Raw genomic sequence first — 8,840 nt, 5'->3', positions numbered from 1 at the left:
TTGAATCCTGCCAAGTCGACTACCTGCTTTAAGGAAAATCAGTATATTCAGAGAGCACAAGGCCATCTAGACTCTGCACCAGCCTCAACGCCCAGAACGCGGTAAAAATCACCAGACTACAGAGAAACAGGAAAACGTGGCCCAAGATCCAGAGGACAGGCCATCGGTGAAAACCAAACCGCTGACAGCGCAGACGAGGGACGGGGGACAGGGCCTGGGAAGCATCTTTCGTCACGACGCTCAAGAAGAGGCAGGAAGATGCCTGAGCCGATGGGGATCTCAGCCCAGAAACAAACACCAAAAACGCACAAGTCACTTCATCGTTTTCATGATTTGCTTTGTAGCTTTGAAAATAACTCCACATCTATGTTCTTAATAAAAAACTAATGCTGTAAAGCAGGTCACTGTGCGCTATCTCGGAGCTCAACCAGCTCGAACAGCATGGCAGCAGGCAGGCTGTACACCGGGTCAAAAACCCAGCCGCGACCACAGACGTCTCCCCACGACGTCCAGTGGGGCACTCAGCCTTAGTGGACACCGCTGTGTTCCTCCGCCAAGCGTGAGGCTGGCTTCAGAGCTCCTCCCAGGATTCGCTGAAGATCTAGGTGTGATTTGCCAACAGCCCCAAACTAGTTAGTACGAAGTGAAGATGAGCACGCAGGCCTCCCACTAACCACAAGCGCCCGCACTGAACGCAGCCAGCTCTCCACCCAGCACACGTCCCCTCAGTGATTTCCCCAGAGCCACGGAGACCCAGCCCCAGGCCCCGGCCACCCTGCAAAGACCCCATAATGTGGTTCATGAAAAGGGCTGAAGGGAGCCCTGGACTGGTGTCTGGCTGAGAAGCAGCCTCGGGGTTACTTCTCTCCCAATCCAGAGCCAGCAGAATCGTAGCTGGAAACCCCAACAATTCATCCTGCACCAAGTTCCAGCAATGCTTGGAGCACCGGACAATTTTTTTTTAAGTCTCTCTAATGAAGCCCATAAAAAAATAAAGTGAGTGGTGGCTGAATTGAAAATTTAATCAGAATGAGGTTCTGTTGTAAGTGCATTTTAAGAACCCATTTATCTAATGTACTGTAAGCCTAAAAATGGGATTTTAAAACTTTTGATCAGATGCTGAAATGTTGAACTCTGACAGGGGGAAAGAAAGACTTATAATTTATTACTTTACTTTCCCTTTGATAGGGAGTAATTATTTATTTAATTTCCCTACAAAAATTTTTTTTTTCTCCTGACAAACAACTGCCAAAAATAAAGAGAAGCCAAACACACAGATCGCTTAAAAATGGATGTGTGCTTTACAACTTCGCTGTGTTTCATCTCAGGGCACCGAGCCGACAGCCCGGCCGTCCTGGGGGCCTCTGTGGGCTGCGCTGGCCTCCCCAGCCCTGCCGCAGCGTCTCTCCCGGGTCCAGGGCACCGCCACCATCCCCGAACCCCCAGATGTTCTCCAGACGGCCGTGCCCCATGTGGCAGAAGCCGCACCACAGGTTAGGAGCCCTGTGTGTCCGAGGCTAACCCGGAAATCTGTCGTGTAGAGGGAGACGGAAGAAAGCCAAAACGAATATGAGTGACTGGGGACAGAGCCAGACACGCGAACGCAAACACGCGGGTGTCTGAAGGGGCGATATTCATGAGGTGTTCGGATATAGACGGAAGGAGATCCACGCACACAGGGATCTGGCGGGAGAACGGAATTTCTGTCCCCTGGGGGCCCCGGAAACACGTGAGCTTAGGTGTGGAAGGCAGTTTGGAAACCATCTAATCCAACTACATCCCCAAGCAGGAACCCTGAGAGCTGGCAATCCTCTTTTGGATTTTAGGGATTCCTGCCAAGGAGCCGCGTTAAGGGGCCTCGCTACCAGAGTAATCAAAGCTGCAAAGCTTTGGAGATCACGGTTCCTTTTGTTTGCATCTTAATTGCCTCAGGGTCCTGAATTCCGGGCTCTAAAGATTCACCTGGAACATGTTCACTGACACCACGTCGCAGATACGAAGTGCTGAAAACGCTGTGTCCATCGGTCAGGCCCCAAATGCCAGGGTTATCGCGGTGCAGCACCTCTCCAGCCCTGTGCTGCTGTTTGTGAGAGGTCTTACAGGGCACGGACGCTTTCCGCCCTGAAGGGGCAACAAAACAAATGCGGTCAAACCCAGGTACGCTGCTAAGAGTTCCTCCAGTCAAAAGCGCGTAGGATGTTGAAAAACGGCATCGATATTTAGTGAGTGTTGACCACTGGCTGGAAAAGGCGAAAGGGCTTCGGAGCTACGTAGCTGGGGGAGCAGGAGTCTGGGGTAGAACTCAACTATTTTCTAATGCATAAAAGTTGTCTTAAGATGCTGATCAATTACTGTCAGTTGAATTCCAGAGGGCAGACTAAACGGGGAAAAGGCAAGAGGAAGAAAGCAGAACGTTCCGTCTTGACGGCAACCATGACGGAAGGGATCACTCATTCCAGGGAAGTGACACTATGACCTCTGTGGAGACCTCTAGGAAGCAGGTCAAACGTGCGTTTGTCTTGACTGGACAGAGAAAAACGCTTCTTGATGTCAAAGATGCCACTTGTCACCCACCAACATGCCCTTCTTTGATATTGTGAAAAGGGACGGTGTGGTCCAGACTCCAATCAAAGGAATGAACGGCCCTTAAAGATTTCAACTTTTTCCATCACTTACTCAGAGAGAGAAAAGGAACATCAGGGCTAGCTTTCCCCCACCCCCAGCAGGATTACCTACCTTTCCCCTCGGAAGTTTCCACTACTAACTAACAACATGTTCTCCTTTGACTCAACAGCACAGCACTAAAGCCAAAGCTCACGAATCAAAACCCAGGCTCGTCCTGCCCCTTCACGAAGCTGAGAAACACCCTTCTCGCAAAAACACGTGAAAAGCTACGTACTGAATCCACAGCACTCGGCTCCTTCGGCAGGTGCCCTCGGCTGGCGCCCCCCGACCTGGGCCTCCCCGTCCCTCTCCTGCGGGAGGAGGGGCCCCGCCGGCACAGGCTCTCCCAGGCCCCCGCACCCCCCGCGGCCCTGGATTGACTGGGAGACGTGGGCAGGGCTTCCCAGGCCCTCCAGGATTCAGCCTCCAGCAACGCTGGCTGCTGGGCCCCAGGTCCACTCAGAGCTGGACGCCTGCTGCCCGTGGGCGCCCGGCACCAGACCCACAAGTGACAGGGGGCCTGGAGAAAACGTTCTCAGGGCAAACGGGCTTAGGACAAAAGCACGTTTGGCCGAGAGCCCTTCCAGGCACCACGGGCTTCCACTGGGACACCAGCAGGAAGAGGCGTCTGCCAGGCACCCGGGAGAATGCTCCACCACGACTCTCGCGCACCCCCCCCCCGACCCCGGGCCCTCCCCCCGCATCTTGGACTCACCTGCAGCCCCTCCCCCGGGGGAAGTGACCAGGGTGAAGTGCTCACAGCTCTCTCTCCCGGGGGGAGCAGAGGGTGCCTCTAGGACATCGACAGCTAGGAATCCTGAGCTCCCCCGTGGGGCCAGAGGGCAGGTCGGCCCCAGGGGCAGGAGGCCCGCCTGGCCCCGGGCCCCTGACCTGGCCCAGAAGGGGCTGATGGCCCCCTCTCCCAGCAGAGACACTGACCGGCTCACCCACACTGAGAATGACGAGAGAAGAGCCGTTTCTCAGAAATGTCTGTCCCTGGTGCCTCCCTGGGGGCGGGCGAATCGCCTGAGATAACCGAAGTAGCTGGCCCTTTGCTCTTCCCTCTCCGGCTGCACCCACCCCACCCCCCCACCACCGCAGGCCGCTGCAGCCCCTTCTGTCCCCGAACAACAGCTCCAACCTTGTCCTCCCCACAGCCATGCCCTCTGGTCACTTTGGGGAAGAGCCCACGGTTCTCAGTTTGAGCGTAGCTCTCCTCAGTCTGAACCCAGCTGGCTTTGGAAGCCGGGCTCCGTCCCGCTCCCCACCCCCACCGCCCCGGCCCACACGTCTGTGCCGCCCCCTCCCTCCTTTCTCCTCTGCAAAGCCCGGCTCACCCCCAGGGAAACTTCCTGAATCGTCTCAGTCCTCGATCTCGGCTCCCACCCCGCAGCAGGTGCGCATGTTTACTGCCCGCCCGGACAGCATCGCTCCGGGCCGTCGGCCTGCGTTTCCTTTCTGTCTCCTGAACCAGGCGACAACAGGCCTCTGGAGCACGGCCCAGGCCCCTCAGCCCGGCCTGCCGCTTCCCAGGGCTGCTGACTCCGCGTCTGCACCGAGAACCTGGAGGCTTGTCTTTAAGTCCCAAAAGCCAGGTTTGCATTCCCCACTTGAAAGAAGCAACGTGATTTTCTCGCAAAAGAAACACTCTGACGGCTTTGCACCAGCACCCCCCTGGGAATGCAGCGGGGAGCCTGAACTAGCCAGTCTGGGAGAGTTCGCTGGGCTGATGCGGAGTGATGTGCTTCATCTGGGGCCAGTCCCGGGGGAGACTCTCCCCGGGGAGGAGTGGCCAGAGGGTGGGAGAGCAGCAGAGCCGCCCCGACCCGCGGTCCCCGCTCCCCGGAGTCAGGGCGGGTCCCGGACACAGAGCATCACCTCCCTCCTTTCCTCGGCCCGACCAGCACAGTGCTTCCGCACACCTGAAGGCGCTGTGCATCCGCCAGTCCTCGAGGCCACCACGGACGGGCCTTGACCCCGAGCACGTCTGACCAAGAGGGCGGGTCTCACTGCTCTGCGCCCTGTGCTCTGGCAGACCCTCTCACCGCTGACTTCTGCAGGAAAAGTGGGCAGAGCAGCTGGCTCTGGAGGAAAACAAGCCTGGACACGCCACTCTGTTCGCTTTGCTCGGGACACGCACGACCATCCCCAGAGACACTGGGGAAGCCGCTCTGGGTCGAGGCAAACAGACCTGGTCCCGGACACAGACTCTGACAAGGCACAGGCGGCAGGTTCCATTCCCTGAGCCGCCCGTCAAATCAGCAAACTGCCTGCCTCCCTGCTCCGGACAAGGCCGTACCCGTTACGTGGGCAGTGCTGCAGTCCTTACGGACGTCCCCATCTACCTGGGAAGCTGGGACCCCAGCACGTTAACACGGGCAGCAAGACGGAGCACGAGCCACTCAGAAATCACACGACCTACGGCTCGGCCAGGCAGCGGCCACTGGAGGCTGCGGCGAATGGGGGGAGACTTCACGACAGAAGGGGCGTCGAGGACAGAACCCGAGAAGAAGGGAAGGGAGATGCAATCAAAGGGGCACGTGAAAGGGCCTTGATCCGCTGACCTGGAATCATCTCCGAGAAATATCGTCCAGTGACAGGTCAAGACACAGAGCAGGGTACGGTACATGCTGCCGTGCGTGCGTGTGTGTAAGAGTGAGAGAGAGAGAAACAGAGAGAGAGTTTGCTCGCGCGGGCACAGGAGAGGCTGGGAAGCACAGGGAAGACTTCAGGAAGGGGAACAGGGGACCCGGGGCGTGGGGATGGAAGGACCCCTCACAGGTGTGTCACATCCCTTCTCTGCCTCTGGAATCTTTAAACATGTGTTTAAAAAAAAGAGAAAAAATGGAATGAAACAAGAAAAAAAATAAAAGGTCGGTGTATCTTAACCACCACCTAGAACTGGAACACAGAGTTTGTGCCAGGAGGACCCAGGAAAGAGAGCAGCAAACAGAAAGGGGTCCCGGGTGCCCTTGAAGGTGGGCCAAGGTCACGTAGGTTATTTCGGGCCCAGGGACGTGGCTGGGGGGGCGGGCTGGAGATGGAGGTGAGGGTGGTCTTTTCCTGCTACTGGCAGGAAGGCAGCGACCCCCTCAGCACCCCTTCTTCCAGAGACAAGGGCCTTTCGTTGCTCTTCTTGTCTGCACACAACTCTCCACACAAACCCTCGACTCGTCTGCGGACGCCAGAAGCCAGGCCAGGCCTCGGGGGAGACTGTGCGCAGCCCAGCGAGGCCTCTTCAACAGGACGCGCTTCTCACCATCGCCCGCCCACGACTGCAGAGCGACAGGAGGCGGGGGCCGTGCGTTCCGGAGGAAGCAGCGTGACCTACACGCCCCCGGCAGGCCCCAGCCAGTACAGGGACAACACCTCAGAGCGTCACGGCCACCCGGGCAGAGCTGAGGGCAGTCTCCCCTCAGAACCACACCCTCTCCCTGCCGTGACCACGAGGCCCAGGGCGGCCGAGCCCGTCCTAGGTGGGGAGCCCCACCGGCCCTGCTCAGTTTTCGGAGGGCGGGGAGCACTGTCAGGGCCACGTCACCCCCCTGCAGGGAGCCTGGCTGAGCACCAGCGCTGAGCCCGCCAGCAGAGCCGCAGGGGGCCCCCATCCCTCCAGAAAGTGCCGTGGCCACTCTATTTGGTCTTCCCCCTGCAAGGAATCCTTTTATTTCCCTCATCGTGAGGACACGTCCTCGCATGTTTCTGCAAAGTGGAAGTCCAAGGTCGGCTGAAGACATCTGCGAGCAGGCCCCGAGGACCGGCAGCACCCCCACCCGTGGACCTCGGCCTGAGGCTCCCCCCGGGCCAGGCACGCGGCCTCAGTCCCCTGCCGCCCGCCCCCGGCCCGGAGGCCCAGCCGCCCAGGGCCGCAGCGCTGTGCGGGCTGCTCTCTCCGCCCCGTCCTCCGGGACTGTCTCTCCCTCTTGCCGTCCTGGGAGCTCCAAGAGGACGGACTGTCTTCAAGGAGGGCGAGCCTTACCCAGACCACCTCCAGTGAGAACTTACAAATGCCCACTGTCCTTAGCACAACGTTTCAGAAAGTAACACTTTAATAAGAACGTGATCTTCGTGATGGGAACAGATGAACATCGCTGAAAACGGGCTGAGCTAGAAGCAGCGGCGTCAAAGCTAAGGACGGAGACCGCCCTGCTGCCCGGAGGACGCCCCCCTTCACCTGCCGTTTCCTTTGTTCCACTTGCTCTCAGTTAATCTAGTTTTGTTTGATAAGTAAATGGGTTTGTCTTGCCATTACGAATAAACGGTTACATTCTTTACGTAAACGTTAACTTAACATTCCCGGGAGCTCTTGGTCTGCGGGTCCCTGAACGAGGGCGCGTGGCATGAGGTTCAAGCTACGGATGGGAGCATCTCCGAGCCCCAGCAGCGCCCTCATGAGAAAGCCCAGACTTGGCGCAGCCTGGGAAGCACAGGCCGCCACACGCTTCTGTCATCTCATCAGACCTGCACTGCTTCTAGGGGACCCCCGAAGGCTGCCAGGCCCGCGCATTCAGACAGCTTCCATGCGTGGGCTGCTGCTCCAGGTGAGCGTGGCTCTCCGCAAAGAGATGAGAGTCCAGTATAAGAGAAACAGGGAACAGGCAGGTTAAGGCCCCGTGGTGAGTTCCAGGGCAGGTGCGCCGAAGGCTGCCCTGGAAGCAAAGAGCAGGCGTCTCCAGCCCAGGCCGGGGCGGGGGGCCGGGGGCCCGGCAGAACCAGGGTCCTAAGGGACAAGACACATGGACACAACGGGAGCACAAGGAGTCCAACCCACGTATTCAGGGTGACGGCGGGGGCGGGGAGACCGCAGACACGCGAGGCTGTGACGTGGGCAGGGCCAGACCAGGTGCCAAGCTCTGGAGCGGAGGTCCTTCCCCGAAGGCCGCCGGAGTCCCTGACGGATGGCAGCAGGGGAGAGACACAGGCAGCCGCCCCTCCTGGGTGTGCTGGGCCCCCGGGGAAGGACCACGTTGCCCTGAACAAGGCAAGGGTGATGGGGAGTGAACCAGGATACGGGCAGGGGGTGAGGAGGGGAGCAGAGCGCCTCCACAAACACCCGAGAGACGGGATCAGTACTGATGACGCGGTGCGGGGGGGAGCGCGGCGAGGGGCGGAGAGGAGGCGCTTTCCGCTGAGTTCTGAATCTCAGTATCATGTCACCGCTCTCGACAACTCCAGGGCCGAGAGGTTCTTCTACCTGTGCAGCCTGACTGCTGCACGAGCCGTCACCGGTCCACACAACCACAAACTCCCCTCAGGACACTAAAGCCGAAAGCCAGCAGGCTGAAAACACCGGGGTCCAGGTGGCCCTGCCTGAGCTCTGAGATCAGCCTGAACCTCGGCCTGCGTGTTTCAACCCTCTCTCTGCACGGAGGACAGACGGCAGGGCGAGGCGAGAGCGCGGACCTCGGACGTGCTGGCCCTGCCCTGTGTGTGTGCACAGCAAGCACCTGCCTCCTTCAGAGATGAAGTCCAGGGTGCTGAGGAGCCGCGGGAGGACCTGCCCCTGCGCGGCGCACAGGTAGCTCCCGAGGCTGCCATCAGGCTCCTGACGCGGCCGGGGACGCCCCACCTTGGCTCCCAGCCCTGGGGCGAGCCGTGCTCGGCCGCCCTCCCACAGGAAGGTGCAGGCAGACGCTGCGGCTCTTGATGACATCATCACGGCACAGCTGGGTGTCTCAGACGTGCTTTTGTGTTTTTGGGGGGGGGGTGTTTTCTTTTTGCCATTCAGTACCACATCCAGGAGAATGCAGACACGCCCAGCCAAATACGTCGCACGCGCCCCAGGTACCTGCTCCCCGGGGGCTGCAGCCACGGGGGAGGCGGCTGCCTGTCTCTCCTCCTCTCTGTCCCCCTGCCTCCCCCTCCCACTCCCCATCTTCTTTTTCATCCATTTCTTCCCTCCAGCGTTCAATGGTTCTGCAGAGAGACAGAGCAAGTCCCTTGCTCGTGGACTTTCAAAACAAGAAGCACCGGGCAGAAACAGCCCTCCTGCCCTGTCGCAGTGACACGGAGGAGAAGACGGGCTTCAGGATTTTGCAGAATCCCCAACAGCCCCTTCCCGGCGGCGACCCCGCGGAGAGAGCTGTTCCCTTCGCAAACCCACCAGCTCTCGAAAGTAACAGAGACATCAGAGGGGAGCCGACTACTGAAATCCAGTCTTAACCTTTGGAAACGTA

General features: G+C 59.1%; 1 protein-coding gene across 5 annotated transcripts in view; it reads right to left on the bottom strand.

The window, feature by feature from the left end:
- OPCML (opioid binding protein/cell adhesion molecule like) overlaps positions 1-8,840 on the bottom strand; it is an 872,021-nt gene that overhangs the window by 825,681 nt on the left and 37,500 nt on the right. The gene's annotated exons all lie outside the window — the stretch shown is intronic.

Source organism: Camelus ferus, chromosome 33 (assembly GCF_009834535.1).
Source record: "Camelus ferus isolate YT-003-E chromosome 33, BCGSAC_Cfer_1.0, whole genome shotgun sequence".
Taxonomy (NCBI): Eukaryota; Metazoa; Chordata; class Mammalia; order Artiodactyla; family Camelidae; genus Camelus; species Camelus ferus.
The sequence above is the reverse complement of the archived record's forward strand: the minus strand, read 5'-3'. Positions and strand labels throughout refer to the sequence as shown.